Here is a 26745-nt window from a genome sequence, read left to right as displayed (position 1 = left end):
CACTGTCTTTTTATGTGGTTACACAAAGCTGAAATATTTAACAGATTCCTTGGCAAAATCGTTTTTCCAAGTATTCATCAAGATGCGGGACCTCAGAGGGTTTTTATATTAGAATGTTTTTTATTAATGTTTCTAAAGTCTTGAGTTATGTGTCTTTATGGTGTCCACTGGCTCCTCCATGTTTTGCACAATCGCCTCTCTGTTCTTTTCAAATGGTAGGTAGCCCACTGGGTCAAAAGAACAACTTTTATGGTATCATAGACTTAGGGACTAGCACGATTAAATTAGTTCCAAAGCATCCAAATGCTAACATTTGATGTTTAGCCATTTTCTGCTCACAATTTTTTGTTAATGCAATAAATATTAGTTTATCCAGTACTTCAATATTCTTGATTATCTGTTATGAAATAACTATTGTTTTAGAAAGTACTACCACTTATGGAGCTTATGTTTAACTGGGGGTTATATTCTAACATGTTTTGCTAGTAGATACAATGTTCATTGCATAGAAATAAAATGATCTTCCTACATTCTAAGAGTGAAAATCTAATGTGGGTGTGAACACATCTGCTTTCTTTAACACTGTTTAATGTGAGAGACTATAAAAACATTATCCCAAATGTTGTAAGATGGTGGTGAAGTGTAGTCAAACAAAATGAACAAAAAGATTCAACTAGACCCCAGTTGTTTTCCCACTCTTTTGAAGTCAACTAAAGTTACTTTTATTCCCTAACTGTTCCAATACTTGTACATAATAAGCCTGTTTTAGTGAGTTTAAAAATTGCTAAATATTAGTGCCTCAGCTCTCCCATTAAGATTGATACTTAGCCTTTACAACTTCACTTACTGAAAATTAAGTCTTCATCAGAATGAATCATGCAGTTGACATTTAAGTTTCCAGAAAAGTGAAAACAAAAATGATATAATACTGATAATAATTACGACATTAAATCATATTTATTTGCTTTGTTCATCCCAAATCTCTAAACACTTTATAAAATTAGAAACTTTTTCAACTGGAACGAGATAGTCAATTTTAAAATTATATAAAGTATTAGCAAAAGAATACTGGTAAATTTCTGCAGGTAAAGTTATTTTCACAAGATTGAATAAAATGAGACAGCCATCATGGTGTTCACTCAAAGCAACTCTAATAGGTGGGTATTAATATCCTTCCTTCAAAGATAAGAAAACTGAAAGACAAAAGAATGTATCTTCCTCAAAATTTATCAGTTAATAAATGGTAGGGCTTAGATTCAAACTCAGTTTCAGGCATTTTCATTAAGACAATTCTTTCATAATCTTCAAAATATTATACCATTATAAACTATCCCAGTTTTGGAAGAGTTTAAGCATTTGCTGAGTGATTCTAAATGGACAAAATAAACCTCCCATTTTCTCTACGAACCTTTTGTTCTAATTCATCTGCTAATTTTCTCTAATAACTACAGACAAAGCCACAGCATTGCCACCATATATGTATGTTGCTCTATTTAGCACATTACTATACAGTGTTTCACATATATTCTCAAAGAATGTGTTATTAGAGATATAATTGTAAAATTGTACAATTGTATAATATCATTAAAGAATTCTTTCTACAATGTGATTTCCACAGTACATTTTCTATAAAACTGAACCAATGATCAATAATGAATGAATTAATATATAAGTATTTTGCTTGGTCTCTGAATACTGACATTTTGACATGGCTAAGGTTTCTTAGAGACTATGTTGTAATTTTGCTCATTAAAATGGCTATTCCACCAAAACAGGCAATGATGGTGTACATATTACAGGACTTTCCAACGGTAGGAGCCTAGTTAATTAGCAATTAACAATTAAAATATAAATATTATTTAAAAATATTCTATATTGACATAGACAGGATACACACACACACACACATATACTGTATACAACTATATATGTGAAACTATAAAATTTACTTTTACTTTTACCAACATAACCTAAATCTACATTTAGACTAATCCATTTCTGTGGGGCAGGAGAGGGTACGTGTGTGTGTTTGTGTATGATTCTCTGTAAAGAAACAAATTTTCTCAAGGAAAAGATGTTACTAAACTTGACGTAGGGAGTCCTATATCCAATTCTTATTTCTTCTGCTACTAATTATCTATGGAACTGTAGAAAACTTATTGATTATTTTTAAGATTACGTTTCTATACTTGGATGATGAAAAGACTAAACTGTATGCTCTCCAAAGCTATTTTATATTTTACAGTTCAGTTAATCTTATGCTATTAGTGTCCCTTTTAATTATTACTTGTATGAATTTCATGTGTATAGATAATTGCTATAAAATAAACATATAAAACAATGTAAAAAATAAAAGACTAAACCTATTTTAAATATCTGTTCAAATTTTAAATCTTAATATATAGTCGTATTCATATCGATAGTCACGTAAACATATATAGCTTGAGCATCTTTTCACACAAATGTAATTATGCAATGGTTTTTATTCCATCTCTTGTTTTATTCATTTAGAAGCATATCTTGGATTACTTTATTTGTTATGTAAATATACATTATTATTTTTGCCAGATGCAAAGTTTTTATTGTATGGATATAGACATGTTTTCCGTCTACTGGTATTTATTTATTTTATCTCTGTTCTATTAACGATGACAAAATTTTAATGACACTTAATTTAATTTGAAAACCCTACCCAAACAATTTTAAAATGATAACTGTTTCAGCCCAATCAGGTTTCTCTTTTATTCCATGGGATTTCTGCCCAATGTTTTAGTTTCACTCCAAAATTAGTCATTATTAAATATTTAGTATAGCCAATGCTTGTTTAGATTTACCTATATATTAACCATTGTTGTCATTATTTAATTATCATTCCTCACTCTGTTCTCTGATTACTTTGATAAAAGTTAATCAGTGGTAAAGTCCCTCTGTTGTTGTCTCTAAATAATTTTAATTTATCCTTATTCTTGACTGAATTCTAGTAACAGTGGTATCTCTCAGTATTCTAATTATGTATTGTGTTATATTCTTGCTCCAGAGAAAGGTATATTCAATTTAATTGTCATTATTCTACTTTTCTCTGACTGCTTTTAATAACTCTTTTCTTCTAGTGTTGTGCATATTCATTATAATGCATATAGGTGTGAAGCAACATGGCTTTTTTTTGTCTTTTCATTGTGTGTTCTCAACTTAAGAATTCATGTGTTTTACACATTTGAAAAATACTTTGTCCTTATTTCATTGAATATTGCTTCTTTCCTTTCATATTTATTTTTTTTTCTTTTTGGAATTATTCTCAGATACATTTTGAATCTCATAATTTTCTACTAATTTTCTCAGTCGTGAATGTCTTCAACTCCACATGTTCATCCCCACTCCCAAAAGCTTGATTAGAATGAACAAATTTTTATTCTACCTTTTTTTACAATTTTTTGACAGATTTGGAAACTATATATCCCAAGTATCTTCAGAACTGGTTGTCCTTGATTTTTAAATAAGTGTATTAAAACATAAATTTCAATCAATTTCCAGAGTTTGCATCTTTATTCTCTTATATTTATATAATCCAAAATTGTTTTAATTTCTAATTGTTATATTAAATTATATTTCATTTTCCTCCATTATCTCTTAATTATTGCCATACATTACAAAGCCATATTAGCAAAATGTCTAGGGCTTAATTGTAACTCTGACTCCTTTTCTTAAATTCCTGTTTTGTTAAACTGAAATATACCCTCAAGTGATAACTCAAAGTGGAACATTTGCAACCCATATAACCTTAAAAGGAATTATATCAATATATGTAACAAAGTCCTACAAATCAAGAGAGACAATCCAAAAAAGAAAATGGGCAACAATCTTGAATAAACACATTACAGAAAAGAAAGGGGAATAAACATATGAAAATTTGCTTATTGCAAAACGTACAAATTGAGCACCATTAATAAGAATTCTGAGGATACCAAATTATGCAAGAAAGTGGAGCAAGATCATCCTTCTACATCACTGGTAAAGCACTGGTATAACCAATCTGGAAAACCATTGGTATTATCTTGTCATGCCTCAGACTAATTTTTGCTAGATATGCAGCAGACCACATTTTAACATAACTGCTAAGAGCAAACACTGTTCATTGATGAGAGAAGGAGGACACTGATATATTTCTAAAATAAAATATTTTAGAGTTTTGAAATAAATGCTCTACAATAAATAAAACAACGTAATTGTTGTTTGGTTCAAATCCCATAATTTGGGACTTGAAAAACAAATCAAATCCCAAAATAGTACTTATCATATGATATGGTATAACTTAAGTCACCAAAATGATCACAAATTCTATGCAAAGTTTTCCATATACATATGCATCTAAAATATGTATTTTGTTTTGCTCAAATTGCAGGTATTGATTACTTTTGTGATTGTCATAGGACAGAATCTATGAAGAGCATAAAAAAGCATCGATGACATTTGTGATATTCTACTTCCTGTATTGTGTAGTAGAATCACAAATAATAATTTAGTATCCTGTTTTGTTAGGTACATACTGTTGCTTATATTTCTGTTTGCATTGAATAACATTTAACATGAGTTTAAGTTTGAGCAAGAAGGAATAAAAAAATTGGTGTGTAACTTCCAACTTAATCTTCAAGTTCTGAGGAATAAAATTTTATGAAGTACTGAAAAAAATTCAGTGATACCCTTCTTCCTCTTTCCATGCCCAACTTTGAAGAAATACATGCACGAAATGAGTCATTAAATAACATGAGAAAAAATAAAGATCAGCCTTTGAAAGGCCGTCTGTAAATAATTAAGAGCATGGGTTTAGGGTTTATAATACTGGCTCCACCACCTGTTAATTTAGTGATCCTGGGGAAGTTATTCAATCTCTCTGTACCTCAGAGTCTCTATTGGTGAATGGGAATTGATAATAGTGTATATCTCATGGTATTTTTATGAGAATTAAATGACGTACACAAAGCACTTAGAATCCAGCGTATTGTATGTACTATATAGTTCATTGCAAATATTAAGATCATGGTGGTCCCTCAGCTGATACAGAAATGTCTTTCACATCAGTCATTTTTTTAGGTATCAGTGATCACTTTGAGAGAACTCCACAGTAAAATATGCAACTGGCTGTGTGTGGTGGGCTGTAGATCAGATTATTTGATGTAATTAGTAGAACCCCGAACGACAATAAAGGATACATTTAGATACAATCTAACTTTCCTGAGCCTCATGCTGCAGAAATTGGGCAGAGAACAATACAATTCCATAAACTATAGTTTGAATATTAGAAAACTATTCCAGGATAAAGAAAAAGTATCAAAAGTAATTCACTCAAAAGATATCATAGAAATAGAAGATTTTAACTGAGATGCAAGCATTAAGCACAAGTAGGATTAAAGGTAAAGTAATCGTACAATAGTCAGGCAAGCACACTAGAAATAATTTTAAAATCACTGAAAACACATTATTTGATGCTTTTAAATTGTATTTTAAATATTGATTCTTATTTGCTCATTGCTGGTATCTAAAAATCAATAGATTTATAGATAGATAGATAGATAGATAGATAGATAGATAGATAGATAGATAGATGATAGATAGATAAATAGATATATAAATATATATAAATATAAATATGTATAGATATAGATATAGACGATATAGATATAGATATTGACTTGTGTTCTGAGAAATTGTTAAAATTACGATTTACTTTTTCTAGAAGCCTGACCACAGGCAATTACAAAGGCTTTCCCTGGCAGGCCTCACTGAGGAAAGCTGCCCTCCCCACACCAGTCTTGGTGCATAGCTGGTACACTGAACTTTCCGAGAGGAATTACATTCAACGACTCAGATCCTCCCTAGCTAGTCATGCTCTTTCACAAGTTAGTATGTATTCCTAGCACTGCTGCCTTCATTCCTAATTCTGTTCGTATGAGTTCTTGGTCCATGGTCTTCCACAGGGGGGTCTCTGCAGAGGCATTCTTACTGGGGGAAAAGGGAGGATGGGCAATCTTGAAGATAGTTTTCGCTACTGACTCAGTGTACTGCAGGCTTTCCCCCATGACATCTCTCTCTCTCCCTCCACCTGAGGACCCATAAAACCATCAGCCTTTTGTTCAGGACTCCCACAACAGTGAGAGGAACGCCATGCCGGTGCAGCTATGTGCTGATCTGGGCTGATCTGCCTGACCCTGCATGGGTGCACATTTTCTTGAATGAAGAGAGAAATCTTACTGCCATTTAGGTCCCTTTACTTGCTCCACTTTTAAATATCATTGTTGTGAATATCAAATTATTTATAATTTTCAGTTCAAGCATCAAATATTATTTATAAAACTCATAAGGATAGACTACTGTACATATTCCCAGATTGTTTCTTTCTGTTCTCTCTTCCTAACTACTGTTCTAAGAGTGCTCCGTCTGTTATCATGTTCTTTCTGTTTGAAGAACTTCCTTTAGCTAATTTTTCAGTTTGGCGCTTAGAGCAACACAGCATTTTTTTAGTTTTTGTTCATCTAAGAATACATTTATTTTTCCTTCATCCCTGAAGGATGGTATGGCAGAGTATAAATTGTATGGGTAACAGTTACATTGGTTCATCACTTAAAAACTGTCATGCCACCTTCTTCTGTTCTCCATGGTTTCAGATGGAAAATCGGTGATTCAAATTGGAACGCCCCCCCCCCCCATAGGTAATGTATTGTTTCTCTCTGGATGCATCTAAGATATTTTTGTTTATCTTTAGTTTTTGGAAGTTTAATTATGATGTGTTTAGCATGAATTTTATTGGATTTAACATGTCTGTGGTCATTTAACTTCCTGAGTCTAGGTTTGTTCCTTTCACCAAATTAGGAATGTAACACAGTTTTCATTCTAGCCTTCTCTTCTCGCTCATCTGTAACTTCCTACTCTGAGAGTGAAAAACCTAGCTTCCATCTTCCACCATTCATTTACATCCACCATCCATTAGTATACAACTAAAGCAGTTTCAAATTTACCTATAACTCCATGAGAAACAAATTTATCAGTTACAGTACAGTTGTCACCCCTTATGTGCGGTTTCAGTTAACCATTTCAAACATGGCCCAAAAATATGAAATGGAAAATTCTAGAAATAAACAATTTGTAAGTTTTAAATGGCATGCCGTTCTGAGTAGTGTGATGAAATCTCATGCCATCCTGCTCCGTATTGCCCAGGATGTGAAGCATCACTTTGTCCCTTTGCCCATCCTATCCACACTGTATAAGCTTACCATCCTTTAGTCAGTTAATGACCATTATTAGATCAAATGTGGAGGTATCACAGTACTTATATTCAAGTAACCCTTATTTTACTTAATAATGGCTCCAAAGCACAAGAGTATGTGATGCTGGCAATTTGGATTTGCCAAAGATAATCCATAAAGTATTTTCTTTAAGTGAAAAGGTGAAAGTTCTTGACTTAATTAAAAATACAGACACACACACATACACACACTGAGGTTGCTATGATCTATGCTAAAAAACAAATCTTCTATCTATGAAATTATGAAGAAAGAAAAGATAAAAAAAACTTATGCTAGTTTTGCTGTCACATCTCAAATTGCAAAAGTTATGGCCACAGTGCATGATAAGTGCTCAGTTAACATAGAAAAGGTATTAAATTTGTGAGTGGAAGACATGAGGAGAAAACATGTTCTGATTGACAGTAACGTGTTGCACTAGAAAGCAATAAGCCTATATAAAGATTTTACATGGGATACTCTGACATAAGTGTCACCAAGCCATTTCCTGCAAGTAAGGGATGGTTACACAGATTTAGGAATAGGTCTGGACTGGAAAATATAAATATTACTGGAAAGTCTGTGTCTGCCAATGAAGAAGCTACTGTTACATTTCCGGCACAGCAGAAGTTGACTAAGTAGAAAACCATGTATGTACAGTAAGTGCTTACTTAATACTATTGATAGGGTCTGCAACTTTAAGCAAAACAACACATATATATATATATATATATATATATATATATATACACACATATATACAGAAATATATATATATATGTATATACACATATATAACATATATATGTGTATATACATATATAACATATATATGTGTATATACATATATATGACATGTATATATAAATTATATATATATAAATTTTACCATAGGCTAGTTGATATAAATGAGAGTTAATTTCATATGGCATTCCATCAACATTATAACAAAACAACATTGAACAAAATGAGGTTATATGAGGACCTGTATAGAAAAACACATAGTATATATAGCATTCAGAATATCAAGGGTTTCTACACAATGTTTATGTATCATTTCATTTATCTTTATCCTTTCATTTGCAGTCATAATACCCTCTCCCAAACTTGCTTATAGCAGTTTGATTTCCACCTTCATGCCCCCTTTAATGCAGTAATATCATATACGCATAATACAGTTAGAGCTGTTTGTCACAGTATGAATTCTCTCATTGTATGGTACGAAATACCTCAAATGCCTGTATTTTTTTGTATTTTTTTTTTCAATTTGCTAACACTAAAGTTCACACTTTATGAAGTACAGTTAGAGGGTTTTATCAAATGCAGAAAGTCATGTATCCACATCCCAATACTACACGAAGTTAGATAATTAAGTTTGAGAACTCATCCTAGAAAAAGTGCTACATACCTCATTGCTGAATATCACTATGGTCCCTTTCTAAATAATCACCTTGGGAAACTATGTACTGATGCCAGTACCTAGTCCACCCTTCAAAGCAATTGTGGAACACTTTTTCTGGAATGACCATCAGAGCTGTCGTCGTATTACCCTTGATGTCCTGAATGTCATCAAAGTATCTTCCTTTAAATATTTCCTTTATCTTTGGGTAAAGAAAGAAGTCCTTGGAGGCCAGATCACGTGAGTAGAGAGAGTGTTCCAATACAGTTATTTGTTTACTGGCTAAAAACTGCCTCACAGACCGTGCCGTGTGAGCTGGTGCATTGTCGTGATGCAAGAGCCATGAATAGTTGGCAAAATTCCAGGTCGTCTAACATAACACAGCGTTTTTACCACTGCCAAATAGTAAACTTGGTTAACTGTTTCTCCAGTTGGTACAAATTCATAATGAATAATCCCTTTGATATAAAAAAAGGTTAGTAACATTGTTGCAACTATGTTGTGAACGTGTCAGACCTCATTTATACCATTTAGGTAGTTACCAAAAGTACCAAATACCAAGGAATACATCTACACAGACTCATCCACAGAAAACTGTGTATTATTAGGAGAAGAAAGAAAAGAAAGAAAGAAAGAAAGAGAGAGAGAGAGAGAGAGAGAGAGAGAGAGAGAGAGAGAGAGAGAGAGGAAGGAAGGAAGGAAGGAAGGAAGGAAGGAAGGAAGGAAGGAAGGAAGGAAAGGAAGGAAAGGAAGGGAAGGAAGGGAAGGAAGGGAAGGAAGGGAAGGAAGGGAAGGAAGGGAAGGAAGGGAAGGAAGGGAAGGAAGGGAAGGAAGGGAAGGAAGGGAAGGAAGGGAAGGAAGGGAAGGAAGGGAAGGAAGGGAAGGAAGGGAAGGAAGGGAAGGAAGGGAAGGAAGGGAAGGAAGGGAAGGAAGGGAAGGAAGGGAAGGAAGGGAAGGAAGGGAAGGAAGGGAAGGAAGGGAAGGAAGGGAAGGAAGGGAAGGAAGGGAAGGAAGGGAAGGAAGGGAAGGAAGGGAAGGAAGGGAAGGAAGGGAAGGAAGGGAAGGAAGGGAAGGAAGGAAAGGAAGGAAAGGAAGGAAAGGAAGGAAAGGAAGGAAAGGAAGGAAAGGAAGGAAAGGAAGGAAAGGAAGGAAGAAAGAAAGAAAGAAAGAAAGAAAGAAAGAAAGAAAGAAAGAAAGAAAGAAAGAAAGAAAGAAAAAGAAAGAAAGAGAAAGAAAGCTAAGTAAATGGATCCAAAGTCTGGAAAAATTAATGGTGCCATTTCCCCGCCCCCCCCCCCATTTTTATTTTTTATTTTTTATTTTTTTTTAGTTTAAATGCATTCTAAGTTAAAATTCCAGAAAAATTATGTTTCTGGCAATCAAGCAAATTCTAAAGTTTATATAAGAAGGCACAGGACCAAGAATAGCAAAGGAAATGTTATAGAAGAAACAGAAAGAAGAGAAAGAAGAAAAAAACAAGGAAATACTTGCTTCACTGAGTTAAAAGACACATTACAATCATGGGAACTGTTTAGTCCTACAAGCCTAGACATATACACCAATGTATCTCTGTAGAGAATCCAAAGAGAGGTTCATGAAATCTCAACATTTGATTTAGGACATAGATGGACTTTCATATTAGTGTCCAAATAAAGGTCTTTTCATTAAAATATTCTTTGTGAACTTCAGTATCATATGAAAAAAACATATTTTAAGGAACTATTCCATTGCCTCACATCATTCACAAAATCACTTCCAGATGATTTTTGTATTCTATTTTTAAATTAAAAAGAGAAAAAAAAAATCTTCTAGAAATTGTAGGAGCGATCTTGTGGCCCTGGGCCCTGTAGTAAGTAAACTTTGTTTTGTGTCTACAATAAGCAAGCAAAATTAAAATAGTATTAATAATAATGATAATAACCACTACTCCAAAATGGAAAATAGTGATAACTTCTTCACTTTAAAATTCAGCACTACTATAAAGAAAAGAGAATAGACCCAGTTAGTCAAAAAGCAAGCCAAAATTAGAGAATGGATAATAGATTCATACCCAGACAACAAAATCCTAACACATCACTAGGAAAAAGACAGGCAATCTCATTCAAATTGGATAAGACCCTTGAACAGACATTTAATAAAAGAGTTATTCAAAGGCTATAAAAGCAAAGGAAAAATTGATCAACCTTGTTAGTCATGAGGGAAATGAAAAGTAAACTACAATTAAATATAATTACTGTTGTAGATTTTTTATAAAGTTGGTTGGAATTATTCCCATTTCTGCAATCATGTCCCTTTACAATGTAATCTTAAAATTATCTGTCAAAAACTGAAATTCATTTCCCCAGATGTTAATGTGTGCTGGTCTTATTACTTGCTTTATCCAGTAAAATGTAACAGAAGTGATATTGTGCCACTTCAGAGCTCAGCCCTTTGGCACTACTAAATGTAAATATATACTGGTATGATTCAAAAATATCACTCTTAGCTTTACACCTCCCAATATGTACATATATGCACCAACTACCATACACTAAAATGTCCTTATTAGCAACTGAAAAATTCATGATAAATAATGGATTCTTATATTATAATACTGTACAAGTAAAGGAATGAAGTACTGCTATGAAAACACAATAGATTTCTTCCATACACATAATTTTGAGTAAAAGAAGCAGACATAATGGAATTTCTTCTGTACTTATATAAGTTTCAAAAATAATCAAAACTAACCTAGTGATTTAAAAGTTGGGATAGTGCTTATAGGAAGAATCAGTGTTAGATGGAACGATAATGAGAGGGTTGTATGATTCTGATAATGTTCTCTTTCTTTATGAGAATGGCTTTTTACATGAATGTGTTCCTGTTAGGAAAAGTACTGAAATGTACTCTTACAATTTATGCACTAAATTTCCTATACAATTTTAAATTGAGCAGAATATAGTCAGACTTATATTTCATTAGAAAGATAAAATTTCATCTCACTACAATATCTTAATTCTCCTATAATGTGAGTGATTGCATTAAGAGAGCATCATGTGTAAACCATCTTCTAGAAATTTAGACCATAGAAACAAACACCTTTCTTTTACACCTCAATAAGTTCCACTATTGTTTTACCCTACCTTCGCATTTGGAAGTTTGAGTGTTTGTTTTGTTTAAAAAAAAAAAAAAAGTTGGACCATACCTCCCTAGATATGTTGTTTTGATTTAGGTCCGGCCATCATTTCTCCAGAAAAATCATATTTTGAATGTAATTGCATCTCCCTCTAAATGTGCTGTATATTTTATTTAGTCAGTCATAAATGATTATTGGATGCCTAGGACATGCCAAGCATTCTTCTAGGAACAGAGAGAAAAATAATTGCTTGCACTGTGCTCACATTATAGTGGAGGGAAATAGACATCTAATTAGTATGGTAAGACAATCAAGGTGGGACTTTTTGTGTAGTCTCAACATTCTCCCTTTCTGCTCCTCATATAATCTGATCGCTAGAAGTAAATGATCGGTTTAAAAAAAAAAAAAAAAAAAGAAGTAAATTATCTTCTTGCTTCTGTGATACTGTAACATCATATTGGATTAGTTCCCAACTGTTTTCCTCTTCTGTAAAAGGACAATACATCCATGATTACTGTGCTCTCAATTCCCTACGTATTTTGTGGAAGTTAATTCTTCCCTTCTCCTTACTCATTGGGCTTGGTAATGGAACATGCTTTGGCTAATGGTATGTAAGTAAAGGAAGTTTGCTGCATCCCAGCAGAAAGAACATTAAATAAAATTGCTTGGTCAGGTTCTACTTTTCTCACTCTTGTCTTTCAACATGAAAACTATTTCCTAAATAATGGCTATTACCTGCATCAGTGATTTTTTTTGTATTTTTTGTTTTTGTTTTTGTTTTTGTTTTTGTTTTTGTTTTGTAATGACAGAAAACTATTCTGGAGCTGAGTCCAGTCCAACAATACCCAGTTAAGCACAGATGAACACAGTTAACCTGCCCTGCAGGTGACGCACAGCCTTCATGTAATGTGAGCAGCAACAACAACAACAACAAAATGTTTTTGTTGCATGCCAAATAGATTAAAGAGTTATTTACTTTTCATCAAAATCCGACTAACTCACATTACTTTAAAAAAACAAACAAACAAATACACACACACAAAAAAAAACCCTGAAAACTTATTTGGAGAAATGACTGCTGAGGTATCAACCATACGCTCTCCTAGTGCGCTAAATCTTAAAAGAAAAAAGAAAAAGAAATCTGTTGTATTAATAACTGGTCTTTTATTTCACTTGAGCTAGCCAAAATAAAAATTTTAATATTGTGTAATTTCTTGATTGCTTTAAATTTCTGACAGTCTCTGAAAATTTTATGCTGAATATTTATATTTTGCTAAGACTTAAAACAAAGTTTTCATAAACTTGTTAGAGAAAAATATTTCCATAGATATAATTAGCTCTTTGAACTCACCTACTTAATAGGGTATTGTTGAAAAGCAATTTCCGGGTTAGCTGTCATTCACTCACTATAGCAAATTTGTATTTATTTATATAATTTGCATGATAAGAAGATCAGAAGCTATCATTACTGACTAGTGAAAACACAAAGAACACATTGACACAACTGTAGATAGAAGGGTGTTTTAAAAAGCCAATTGATTAAAAAATCAGAAATCAGAATTGGTCCTGTTTAGTGTGATGCTTAAAGAATCTTCATGTTGTTGGTCACTCTATTGTTGAACTAATACAAGTAAAGCAAATGATAATTCATTCTTCTATAATTCAGTATTCAATCAAAATATTTGACTACATAAAACAAACAGCCACCTAATTTTGTTTTATTGGAGCTCTTTCTGCTTTGACTCTTCTGACCCTAAATACAGCCTGTTTTGCAACTGTGCTTCCACCTTTAAGGAACAGGCAACCCGGCTTCACTATGATTCCGATCGCTTATATGAAGCTTTTCCGTGTGATCATGTATCCTGTAAATAGCACAATACTCTTCAACAGGCACAGCTAATTAAGTTCTATAATCAAGGACACTGCAGCCAAGAGCTAATTTGAAAAGTAAATGCTGAAAACAGAGCAACATAATTTACTCCACAATTAAACAATTAGAGACGAAGGAACTGTGGCATATATTGTCTGTTATTATGACATTAGAAAATCTTCACAGTGAATTTGAACATTTTTCTTTGTAACACTGGACCTTTTGGTTTAACCCCTTAAGCTTTTTTTGTCTAATCTGACAGCTTTAGGTATTTTCCATCATGTATCTTTAAAGTCTCTATGTATGTAAGTTAAAATTGAAAGGACCCCCTGGCAATATCAGTTTACAGATATTGTTTGTTGTTTACAAATCACAGGTTTCCACGCTGATGTAAATTTGGTAGTCCAGTAATAGTAACACCAGAGCATGACACTTGGCTGTGTCTTCCCCTTACAAACTCACTTTTTTTTTCCCCCTTCTGTCACACCCCATTTTAGTTTTTCTTTCCTCAGCCTCAAAGGATGCCTAAACACATCTCTTCAATATTATCTGCTGACTGTCAAAATTTGTTAAAAAGCAGAGACTCTCTGGTTCACTGTGCTTGGTAGTATTTTTTTTTAGCTAGTTCTCTGAAATAACTGCATATGGATTGAGACTTTTAAGGGGAAAAGGGAAACTAGTTGTAGATTTGGTCTTACTTATTTGAGAGAGTTGTCAATGATGTAGTGATACCGAAGTTTTAATGTTGGATAACCATCACTCTATATCAAAGGGTAACTTAAACTATTTTTATTGACTCGTCATATATTCCCTTTTATGTGGAAATGAGAGCACATTCAGAGATGTGGACATTTATTTCAGATGCCTGTCAAACTAAGGAAAGAGATATAAATTGTGTATATTTACATACCAAAATTATTGCAAATAAAACCTATACCTAGACACAACTGACAGTGCTTGTTAAGCTTAAAATTATTTTGTATATAAGATAGGGTCCTGTAGTCTTTCCAACAATACAATTAAAGTTGGATTATTTAATACCGACTGAGGACCAGTTTGTCTTTTAAAGCATTAGTGGGTAATATGAATAAAGTTTGGTGCTGGGAAATATAAGAATCATTAAAATAACCTGATTATTAACCTTCAGTTATCTAGCAAAAGTTAACCTTTACGAAGAAAAAATAATAAGCTACACAAAGCTTTCAATCAACAAGAGGAGGCTGGGTGCATTTCATGATACCCAGCCAGCACCATAGAGGAGATTTGTCTACATTCTTCAGTTCCTCCCTGTGAGAATCTGGTGGGATTCCTGGAGAAAAGCCTGCAAAAATATGAGGATACCCTATGAGTGCGGTCCCCAGGAAAGTTTCTACTCTCTCACTACTCCACATTCAACTTCTAGCAATTTGTCAAAACTGTTGCTTTACTGTGCCAACAGTTTATAGAGCATCAAGTGGCTGCTGCCCCAGGCAAGCAAATGCTCAGGTCATGTCCCCCTCAAGAGCCCCCCAATACCCTCCACCCCCACAGGCACCTATCTTTCCAAATTTTTGGTGAGTAGTTTGCCCTGTGCTCTCAGTTCTCTGATGGGCCCTCCAAAAGTCATAGATTTCTAGTTTGTCCTGTGGTTTCTTGTTGTAAAGGCAAACAACCTCTTCTCAGCTCTTTACATGTAAAAGCTGATGCAGGTACTCTCCATATATCTTTTTCTTGATGACTATGGCTTGATTTTCCACATTAAGATTTTGAAATAATTTGGAAAGTCTTTTCAGTGAGAATATTAGCTGTGATGGATTCTTGTCCCTTTTTGAGTCATGTTTTTTGTATTAGTCCGAATTTTCCAGAGAAACAATCAATAGGGTGTATATGTTTAGAGAAAGATGTATTATAAGGAATTGGCTCTCCAGATTATGGAGGCTGACAATTCCTGAGATCAGCAGCTGGAGACTCAGGGAAGCAATGCTGCAGTTCCTCAACCATCTCTCTTAACCTTTTTTTCCTATTTTTCCTCAGTAGCATATATGTTTATGTAATGACGAATGGGGAAAAGAAATGGTGGGGGGGACACGTGCTAGAATAGGGCTAATTTACTTATTTATTTAATATCTCATCAATTTATTTAGCAATATGTAATAGCAAAAGACAAAGGCAATTAATAGAATATGTTAATGTCAGAAAGAAAAGGTGGTGAAGACTAAACTATATATATATATACACACACACACACATATTTATATATATATATATATATATATAAACAATGTCATGTCAAAGGAGTACACATATGTATAAGTTTAAGAGAACCCAGCATATGTTTACTGTTGATCAAAAATCACTTGGTTAAATACACAAATGATATCAGTAAGGAGTATCCAAAAGCAGTAATAAGCTCTATAGGATAGTGACTGTTACAGTAGATGTCTAAAGCTCACCAAACTGGGGGAGAAAAGTCATAAATTGAAACTTGCCAAGTCTGTAGCTGAGAGAAACTCAGGCGTCTCCTATACCACTGCTTGCTAATTCCCATGAATATTGTTGTTGTTGTTCTTGTTGTTAGAAGTCAAGGTGTTTTCTGATGTCGTAAGATGCAAACTGCATACAAGTTTTCTAGATGCTATCAAGCTGTCAAGAAGGCTAACCATGGGGAACGACACTGGAGAGTCCGGGAACCAGCCAGACCTCACCAAGTTCACGGCTGAAAGTCAGAACATCCCCTGGTGTTGTAAGCTGTGTGTTGCTGGAAGTCTTCAAAATGCTAGACTGATGAGAAATCACCAATGACAAAGACCAAATGATGAAATAATAATCACTACACTGCCAACTGATGTCTGTCTTTCAGATGTACCTTAGAGCCAAGTTTCTTCTTCCTGACCCCCCTCTCAAGGAATGGCCAGTTCCGGGAGGCTTGGACAGTCACTGATATGAATACTGTCCATCCGGCCAAGGCCAATTCATCCAGATAAGCAACAAGGCCTGGCAATGTGTCTGTCACGTCATCTTGATATAACTTAGCTTCTTCACATCATTTGCTGATGTGGGCGAAACAGGCAGAACAAAGAGAGAATTCTCCAACCCCTGATCAAGAATTTATTTAATCCTAAATTAACCATCACCTCACAATACAGACAGAACAACAAACATCATCTCATATCTCCCCTGCTCAGGAGAATGAGACCAAAGGGGGAATTTACTCAATCCCTGATCACAGCACAGATATCACCTCACATGCAAAAACAAATAAAAGGTAATAGACAAAAGCTAACATCAACCAATGAAGGCAAATTTTCCTCAACATCTACCTACAATTCGGCCTCAAAATTTGTATTCATTGGCAATCACATGTAGTCTCTTATATGAGAGAACAGAGTCAACAGACAAAATTTAACCATCATGTCACATGCTGTCTCACATGTGATGGAACAAAGAAACAGACAAAAGCAAACCAAACAGCTAACCATCACCACACATGTAGTCTCTCATGTGAGGGAACAAAAAGCAAACAGACGAAAGCTCACATTAACCAACGAAGGCAAATTTTCTTCAACATCTTCCCTACAGTTTAATTATTATAATTTCATAAAGAGTTTTAATAAGTAATGTTGAAAGTTTTTTTATTCCATTAAACTTTTTCAAAAAAACCCTATCGTTTTTTAACAGATTATATTTACAAATATCTTGAAAATTAACCTTTCAGAAAGCCTCTGGAGGCAATTGAACACAAGCTCATGTTCTATCATTTTATTTAATTAAAGAAATATGTTATATATCTGAATCATTTCCCAATAATGCTTATAATATCTAAACGTTTATTTTTGGAATATCCTTCATCATTCTTTATGCTACTTTAAATATTTGTCTATTATGTGTTCTATATGGTTTTTTATATTACATACTACAGTAAATTTTTACATATTTAATTTATTACTGGATTCTTTACTAACTCTGATACCCACTTTCAATTCATCTTTTTATATTAAAGAAATGTCCATTGCCAAAACTGAGACTAAATTTACGCACCAAGACACAGAACAGTATATGAAAATTAGGCAGTGTATACTCTCGAGCACACTCTTTTTGAGGAAAGAAAACAAGACAAAAACATGTTCTATGAATTTTACAAAGTATTATTTCTCCTTCACTAGGACAGGAAATATATTCACCAGAAAAAAACTGCAATCATGCATATTATTAGGCTTAATGTGAATGTCAATAACTTAATAGAAATGTGCAAAACTATAATGCAATCAAGATGCTGTTACATATGTATTTTAAAGTTAACCTTAATGTCTTAAAATATTTTGTACTATTTTCTTGAAATTAAAACGCAAATTATCTTATACAGAAAACTATACAAGATAGGAAAATATAATTGTTCTGTGAGAATTTTCACTTAATCATATTTAATTACTTAAAAACTACTTATAAATAAAGTAATCCATGGAAGATCACTCTCCTTGCTTCACAACTCATAGTTTCTATGATCCCTTTACATTTATTTAGCTGTCCTTTCAGACTAACACTATCATTTTCCCTTTCTGCTTCTTGCCAAGTAATTTAAGAATTTTATATAAACTCATGATTTCATAAAATCAACAGCTTATCCTCTAGCTTTCCTATAGAGTTCTTAGACACAGGCTCCGCCAGGCAATATGGTATATAATGATGCCAGATTGATCTGATTTGCTTAACTTATAGAACTCTCACTATTCATTTTGAATAATTCAGCCTTTAACACAATTTTTTAAACTAACATTTTTTTAATGTCAACACTATTTCATATTTGGTTTATAAATATATTTTGACACATCATAGCCGATGGTCAATTAGTTTGCTATAGATTTGAGTGCCTTTGATAGAAATTTTATACTATTTGGTTCATGACATTTTGCATATATTCATGATATACGTATAGATCATTTTATCTTTAGAACTTGCTATGGAATAAATGTTTATGCCCCCCCAAATGTATATGTTGGAGCCTAAATCCCCCATGTGATGGTATTTGCAGATGTGACTCTTAACAGGTAATCAGGTCATGATGGGAGAGCCCTCATGAATGGCATTAGTGCCCTTATAAGAAAATACAGGAGAAAGATGACTTCTGTCTGCCATATGAGGATACAAGAGAAGACAGCATTCTGCAAACCAGGAATAGGGTACTCACTAGACACCAGATCTGCTGGCACCTTGATCGTGGACTTCCCAGTCTCCAGAACTGTAAGACATAAATGTTTGTTGTTTAAAGACACATAGTCTATGGTATTTGGTTACAAAAGCCTGAACTGACTAAAACAACTATTGGACAACTGTAGCCACAGGACCATCTTTTTAAAAATTGATTTATGTATTTATTTCAGTTACAGTTGACGTTCTATATGACCTTATATTTATTTCAGGTATGCAGCATAGTGGTTAGATCTTTATATAATTTATGCAGTTGTGGCAATATTATCGACTATATTCTCTATGCTGTACTTTACATCCCCATGACTATTTTATAACCACCAATTTGTATTCTTAGTCCCTTCTACTTTGTACCCAGATACCCCCACATCCCTCTGGCAACCAACAGTTTGTTCTCTGTATCTATCGTGTTTCCCTGAAAATAAGACCTAGCCGGACCATCAGCTCTAATACATATTTTGGAGCAAAAATTAATGTAAGACCCAGTCTTATTTTAACATAAAACTGGGAATATAATATAATATAATATAATATAATATAATATAATATAATATAATATAATATAATATAATATCGGGGCTTATATTAATTTTTGCTCCAAAAGATGCATTAGAGCTGATGGTCCGGCTAGGTCTTATTTTCAGGGAAACACAGTATGTGTCTGTTTCTGTTTTCTGTCCCTGTATTTAGTTTTTTAGATTCCACATATAAGTTAGATAATATATTATTTATCTCTCTCTGTGTGGCTTACTTCACTTAGCATAATATCCTCTAGGTTCATCCATATTGTGGCAAATGCTAAAATTTCATTCTTTTTTATGGCCAAGTGATAGTCCATTGTATGTATGTGCTACATCTTCTTTATCCAATAGTCTATTGATGGGCACTTAGGTTGCTTCCATATCTTGCCTATGGAAGATATGGAAACAACCTAATACTTCAGTGAACATAGGGGTGCATGTATCTTTTCAAATTAGTGTTTTTGATTTCTTTGGATAAATACTCAGAAGTGGAATTGCTAGGTCATAAGGTAGTTAAGTTTTTAATTTTGGAGGGAATCTCCTTTTTTTTTTTTCCATAGCGGCTGCACCAATTTGCAATCCCACCAACAGTGTATGAGGCTTCCCTTTTCTCTGCATCCTCACCAACACCTGTTATTTGTTGATTTATTGATGATAGCAATTCTGACAGGTGTGAGGTGATATCTCTTGATGTTTTTAATTTGGATTTCTCTGATGATTAGTGAAGTGAAACATGTTTTCATCTTTTATTCCAGCTAACATCAAGAAGTTTAAGTGATAAAAGAATCAAAAGACTCAAAAAGCATGAAACAATTATATATTTTAAAACTTTTCATTTTACTTAGCTTATCTCATATTTCTGTCTTAAAACATAATACATTAGAGATACAAATACACTCACATTGTAAGTGGAAATAATTGTGTGGAGTAGTGTTTTGCAGCAAAAATTATATATAAAAATCCTAATAACACTAAATTATCCATTTGTCCTATGTAAGTCAACCATGGCAATTTGAAATAGAAGGCTCCATTCTTGAATTCTATTAAAATGGATGCTAGTTCATATTTTTCAAGTTACTCTAAGTTGAAATAATAATTGCAGTCAATCTAATGAGTGTACAATCTTTTAGATTTTATTCTCTGTTGTTTCCCCTCCGTTCTAAAACTATAAAAATCCTTCAATGGTAGAAACCTATTATATTTATTACTTTTCTATATTGTGTAACTTCCTTTGTAGTGCCATTTTCCTCTTGTCCATTATAATATACCACACACAGATATTTTCAGCACTGACTCAATTTAATAAGATAATTAGTTAACTTGGAGACCATTCAAATAATGATTACACATGTTTCACATTTTTGGCTATTTAGCAAAGACAAAATGTAATTAATAGTTTAGTATTAGCCACTGTGTTCTATTTTAATCTCAGTTTGAGTGATTGTATACTATATTGCCCAAAGACCTGTCAGAAATTGAAAATGTTTATTATTTATTTGTTTGAATTCTGGGCCAATAGGTATAAACTAGGGCTGTTCTGAGAAAACTTGAGTAAAAAGTAACCAAAATTTTAGTCATCTAACTACCTTCCTTTAGACCAGGGGTCTAAACTTTTTCTGTAAAGAGTCAGATAATAAATGGTTTATTCTTTGTGGATCATAAAATCTTTGTTGCAACTATTCCACTCAGGAAGGGTAGTGTGAAATCAACCATAGGCAGGATGAAAACAAACTGGCACATCTGTATTACAATAAAACTTTATTTATAAATATGGTGGATTTTGCCCATGGGCTGCGATGTGCACTGCCTGACATAAACCCTTACATTACTGTCTACTCTATGTATTTATTTTGCTTCCCGACGGTTTTATTTATTCAACTGTATATTGAACTTTCAAAGTTATGCCTTTCACCCAGAAGTCTTCCCAGTATCCAAACTTGTATTTTTAACTGTATTCTCAGCATCTACTTTGGTATCTGATAAGCATCCTCAAACTAAATATGTCCAAACCCAGAAACTTGGTATCTTTATTCAAAGCTGCTCCTTCTAGAATAGAAATAAGTAAAAGCAATATGCTTCCATTTGCTGAGGCTAAAAACACCAGAGTTATCCTTTTGTCTTCCTTTTTCTCCCACTCCACATCCAATTGACCAGCAATCTCTATATAGGCCTACCTTTGCAGTATATCAAGATTTGACCTTTACTCTTCACCTCCTTGCTGCCACTCTAGTTTGAACAACTCTTTCCTCTCTAATGTATTATAATACCTTCCTAATTTTGACAGACCTAATAAATTTAGAATTGGACAATTTAATTTGAAGAGTCTGCCAAAAATAAATGAGAAACCCAGAAAAAAGTTGAATTTCTGTATGTGATAAAAACTGTTACATATCTTAAAGTGCTTATCACCAGAGAGTAAGATAACTGGCCATTAAATTCTATTTTTTTTAACTTATACTTTCCTATGCAATTTTCAAAATTGTCTACATTGGACAATTCTCTTGTTGTAAGGATAAAAAAAAAATAAAAGAAGAAGTGTGTTTTTTTATAGAAGAGATACAATAAAAATGAAGACAGTAAATTAGAATTAATCTGTGAGAAAGTGTACTTTTCAAAAGAACAAGAAAAAAGTTATAGACTCAAGTTTGAGGTAGTTATTCTTGAGTGTGGCCTCATTTGTTTAAATATTGAAAATGTTTTAAAAAACTCAAGTTAGCGCATTCACAATACATGTAATTTCTAGATGTGTTTATTTGAATTATGTTATTTGTAAAACCAGAACTTTTATTTTTTATTCACACACACACACACACCATTTAGAATTATGGATTTTACATTGGCTAAAATAAAAATTAATCAAATTATAAATGTGGCATTTGTAGTTTTAAATTTCATGTGTTTCCTTTTTTAATAGATCCCTACTTTTGTGTTGATTTTTTTCTTAGTAGTTTTTCCTTCTAAGATATAATTTCTCTATTCGTAGATCATTACATTAAATTCATCACCCACCTAAATCCACTAGGTTAGTTTCTTATGGAATGTTTCAATATATGATTAGTACTCATCTGAAAAGTTCTAAAACTCACTATAGGTTGTATGTAATAATAATAATAATATGCTAAAGTAAAGATGCATAAAGTTTAGATATGTATACTGAACTCAAGACAACTAAAAAAAAGAGGGAAAATGACTATTTAAAAATTTTAAGATTATAACTATAGTTATTAATATGAAGAATTTTTCTATGAAAAAAATCAATGATTTCATGTTCACTTTTATCATATTTCTGTAAACCAATAAATGATTATCTTGTCAAAATGAACAAGGCACAGTAATATTGTTTGGCAATGGAATCTAATAATGTCATCAGCTTTTAGGAAAAAAGGAAATGCTATTCATTTAAAAATACGAGAGAGATAATGAATCTTCTAAGAATCACTACATTAGGGTAGAGATGAATGAATAATTGTTTATATATTTTTGCTCAGAGATGAAGGCTAAGAAAACTGAGTGAAAGAATAAAACCTATACAATATAAGCAGTATACTACTTATACCAATGCCCAAATCTAATCCGAAAGTGTTATTAAAAAATAAACATTCAAGTCCAAATCATAATGGTTGAAAATGATATTTAAAATAAGTAAAATTTCAATAAAAATAAATCAATTAGCTATCTACAGATTCACTGAAGCCTTGTGCTTAAATTACATATCCAGTGATTATGCATGTGACAGATCTGTCACCCAGTAGTGTTTTGGATTGAGTAGCTATTATTATTATTATCATTATTACTATCATTATTATTATTATTATTTTATTATTTAAATAGTGTGAATTCTCACCATTTCCACAACAGTTTTTGTCTGTTTCATTCTCTGATTATTTGTTTATTTATTTATTTATTTATTTATCTTTTGTCACCATCTTACCTCAGGTTACCATCAGATAGTATATTGTCAAAGATAGCCTTTTAAGTTTGATTTGACAGATTATGATACTTCTTTTGATTATAAATGAAGCTCCAAGATAGAGTAATTACAAAGAAAGTCATCTTTATACAAGCTCTTTGGCAGGCCAATTCTAGTTACCACCCCATACAACTTTTAAAGTAAACAAGCATGAGGAGGGAGACCAATAAATAACAAGGATGTCTGGGAAATGTTCCAATTATTCCACATTTCAGTTGATATAAAGTAAGCTTTTAGATGAAGCTTTCATCTCTTATAACAATTTGCTTTAAATTCTCATCTATATATCATCTGATCCTGACTTATAACTCTATGGAAGAGGGATACTTGTGACTTGAAAGGCATGGTGCATATTTAGAAACGTGTTACTTTCTCTTATATCTACTCATATATCTGGGGAAAACTTCTCTATTAAACTGCAATAATCTGATATCAAAAGCCCAACCTGAAAGCACACGGTCATTGTGAATCTAAAACAAATTTAGCATGAAATCAACAATCACAAAGTCTAAATACATGGCACACAGTGCCTTGCATACATCACAGGAACATGAAGTCACATAGTGGTGTCATGTACAGTCCCAGGGCTTTGGAGTCAGATATATGAATGTGAATCCCACTGTTGTCAACAGGAAATGTCTATGTGGTTTTGGCACTTTAAAACTTGATTGAATATCAATTTCCTTACATGGCACATACAGATAACATTACTTACATCATAGTTGAAGATAAGTCCCTATACAATGCTGGGTTCACTGTAGAAGTAAATAAATATTTGTTTTCTTCACTCTCTCTGTCACGTAATTCTAGTGTCCCACACATTCATCCTTATGTCACAGATCTAGACACTATAGCCTTTGATAGCAGAGATCTCCGTGGGAATGAGGCAATGCAATACAAGAGCTAACTTTGGGTGCTACTGTTTATTAACTGTATTATATTAACACATAAGGGAAGGCACTGCCTTTTTTCCCCTCATGTAGTCAATAGAGATAACAGTACCAGTTTACCAGCTTGTGTGTTAAAAGCATATGACATGCTTTGCACAGTCCCTGGTTTATTATTAAGTGCTAATGCATGTCTGTTTTTATACTCTTATTCTCAGGAGTTTTATTCTACATTTCAATCTCTTTTCAAGCATTGGTTGCTTTAATGAAGTGAATTATTCCTGCTCTCAGAAAATCTTCTGGAATTTATAATTCTATAGGTCTAATCTGTCAATTCGAAGAAAGAGGATCTAAGGCATAAAAGCCTACTTCAAATGAGTAAAGTTTGTGTGTTTGGCATCTTTTAATTATTCAAGGTAGGAAATTCAGAAAGGATCCTGTTCACCTTCCCTGAAATGACTTATTTTAACACCAACCAGTTGGAGAAGAGCACATGACAAACAGCCAATCCTTTTCCATTATGTGAACCACATGACTTTAATTTTGAGAAAAGTGAATTGGGGCTAAAATGTCCCGTTTTACCAGGGAATCTCATTGAACAGACTTTAAGAGCATGGTTTTTAGTAGTGCTTAATCTGACATGCCAAGAAGGACATATGGAGGAAGAATATATAAAGGATAGGATACCCAATAGCTGACACCATTTAAATTTAAATCCATGTTAAGAACTGTGATTTTTAAATTTAAAATCCTACTTCCAGTGCTACCACAGATTCATGAATATTGACCAAATTCCTAAGTAGGGGCTTGCCTACTCATGTCTGTCCAATAGCACCTTCTACCTCTGAAGAGTAGGACTGAATAGCCTTTCCAAACAGGACTGCTTTTTAGGCGGGGCATTGGCTGGACACACCTGTTGTTTCCCAGACTATTCTCACTAGGCTGTGCAGAAGATTAAAGCAAATATTAAGGTTGTGTGTATGTAAACATTTGTACACACAAGTATATGTCATATATGTATGTATATTATTTTGCAGTTGATATGAATTTTGCCAAAATGCCTTATTATCCCTTATGTATAACTCCTAATCACCCCTTCATCCTAACTGACATTGAACCTTTAGCATAGTCTGGAAGCCTTTCAATTTCCTTGTATATGAACAATTAATGGAAGAGTTTAATCTGTATCTCAGCATCCTATGTAGGCAGTTATACATCAGCATATATTGTCAAAACAATACTGAATATATTTTAATAGGCACTGGGCTTGGAATTCCACCAAGGATAACATCTCTCACCTAAAAATGGTCAAACTAAAGCTTTAAACAGCATAAAGCTGTGACAAGCCATGGGTCCAGATGTGAGATAGTGAGGCACATACTCTAAGGAATAAAAGCTAAGGTTTATAAAACTTTATTATTAATTTTAAGAAATTAGTCACTAGAATTACTCTAAATTATTTATATATCCTGAACTGTAAAAGAAGAGGTTCATTCACTACAGGAAAGTGAATAAACCTTCCAACTACTGCAGTGATGGTTTTGCTAGACCTACTGGTGGGTGGATAGATCAGTTGCCAAGCAGAGAAAGGAGACATGTATGCTTTGCTAATGTTATTGGATTGGGAGAACATTTAGGAGTTGTAGGAAAACAAATTTCAGATGACAGAAAGAAAAGTGAAGAAGTTGCTCGATACTGCATTATTTCTCACTGTTGTTTGCCTATATCCCAGTGAAGTTAATCAAATTTAACAAACCTATGAGGTGTGACCAAAAGATACAGTGAATGTTTAAATAAAATATAAAAATAAATGCATTACAGGCATGCCCGGTGGCTCAGGTGATTGGAGCACCATGCTCCTAACTCTGAGGTCATTGGTTCAATTCCCACATGGGCCAGTGAGCTATGCCCTCTACAGCCAAGATTGTGAACAACGGCTCTCCCTGGAGCTGGGCTGTGGTGAGCAGCCAGAGGTCAGCGTGGGCTGTTGTGTGCTGCCGTGAGCTACCGTGTTCCGCTATGAGTGGCCAGCAGCCAGTGTGAGTGGTCGGCAGCCAATATGAGCGGCCACGGGCTGCTGTGAGAGGCTGACTGTTGACCAACTGCCTCAGCTGGAGGAAGTGCAAGGCTCATAATACCAGCATGGGCCAGGGAGCTGTGTCCTACACAGCTAGACTGAGAAACAACAGCTTGAACCAGAGTGCGAGGGGGAGAATGTAAAAGAAGGGGGGGAAATATATTATAATTAAAGGCACATTGCCATTAATCCCCCTCAAAAAACTGCCCCTTACTTCAAAAACACTTATTCCGTCATTCTTGCCAGTTTCTGAAGCAGTTCTGGAAGTCCTCTTTCATGAGTCTTTACTTCATCCTCTATCATGACAATGTTCCATGTCACACATTGCTTCTGGTACAGCAATTTCTGTCAAATAAAAACATTACAGTGTGTCCTCATCCACCTTATTCACCAGATGTGGCTCCAGGCAACTTCTAGCTCTTCCCCAAAGTCAAATTGATTCAGGACA

At 33.5% G+C, this 26745-nt stretch overlaps 1 long non-coding RNA gene across 1 annotated transcript in view; it reads right to left on the bottom strand.

Annotated features, from left to right (window-relative positions):
- Positions 1-26745, bottom strand: part of LOC148754882 (uncharacterized) — a 525297-nt gene that overhangs the window by 364952 nt on the left and 133600 nt on the right. Inside the window, exon 2 of the long non-coding RNA XR_016019815.1 lies at positions 18823-18873. This is a non-coding gene — a long non-coding RNA (uncharacterized LOC148754882). The remainder of the gene's footprint in view (positions 1-18822; positions 18874-26745) is intronic.

Source organism: Rhinolophus sinicus, chromosome 17 (genome assembly GCF_057876585.1).
Source record: "Rhinolophus sinicus isolate RSI-liver-muscle chromosome 17, RSI-T2T, whole genome shotgun sequence".
Taxonomy (NCBI): Eukaryota; Metazoa; Chordata; class Mammalia; order Chiroptera; family Rhinolophidae; genus Rhinolophus; species Rhinolophus sinicus.
This window is presented reverse-complemented; position numbering and strand designations above follow the sequence as displayed.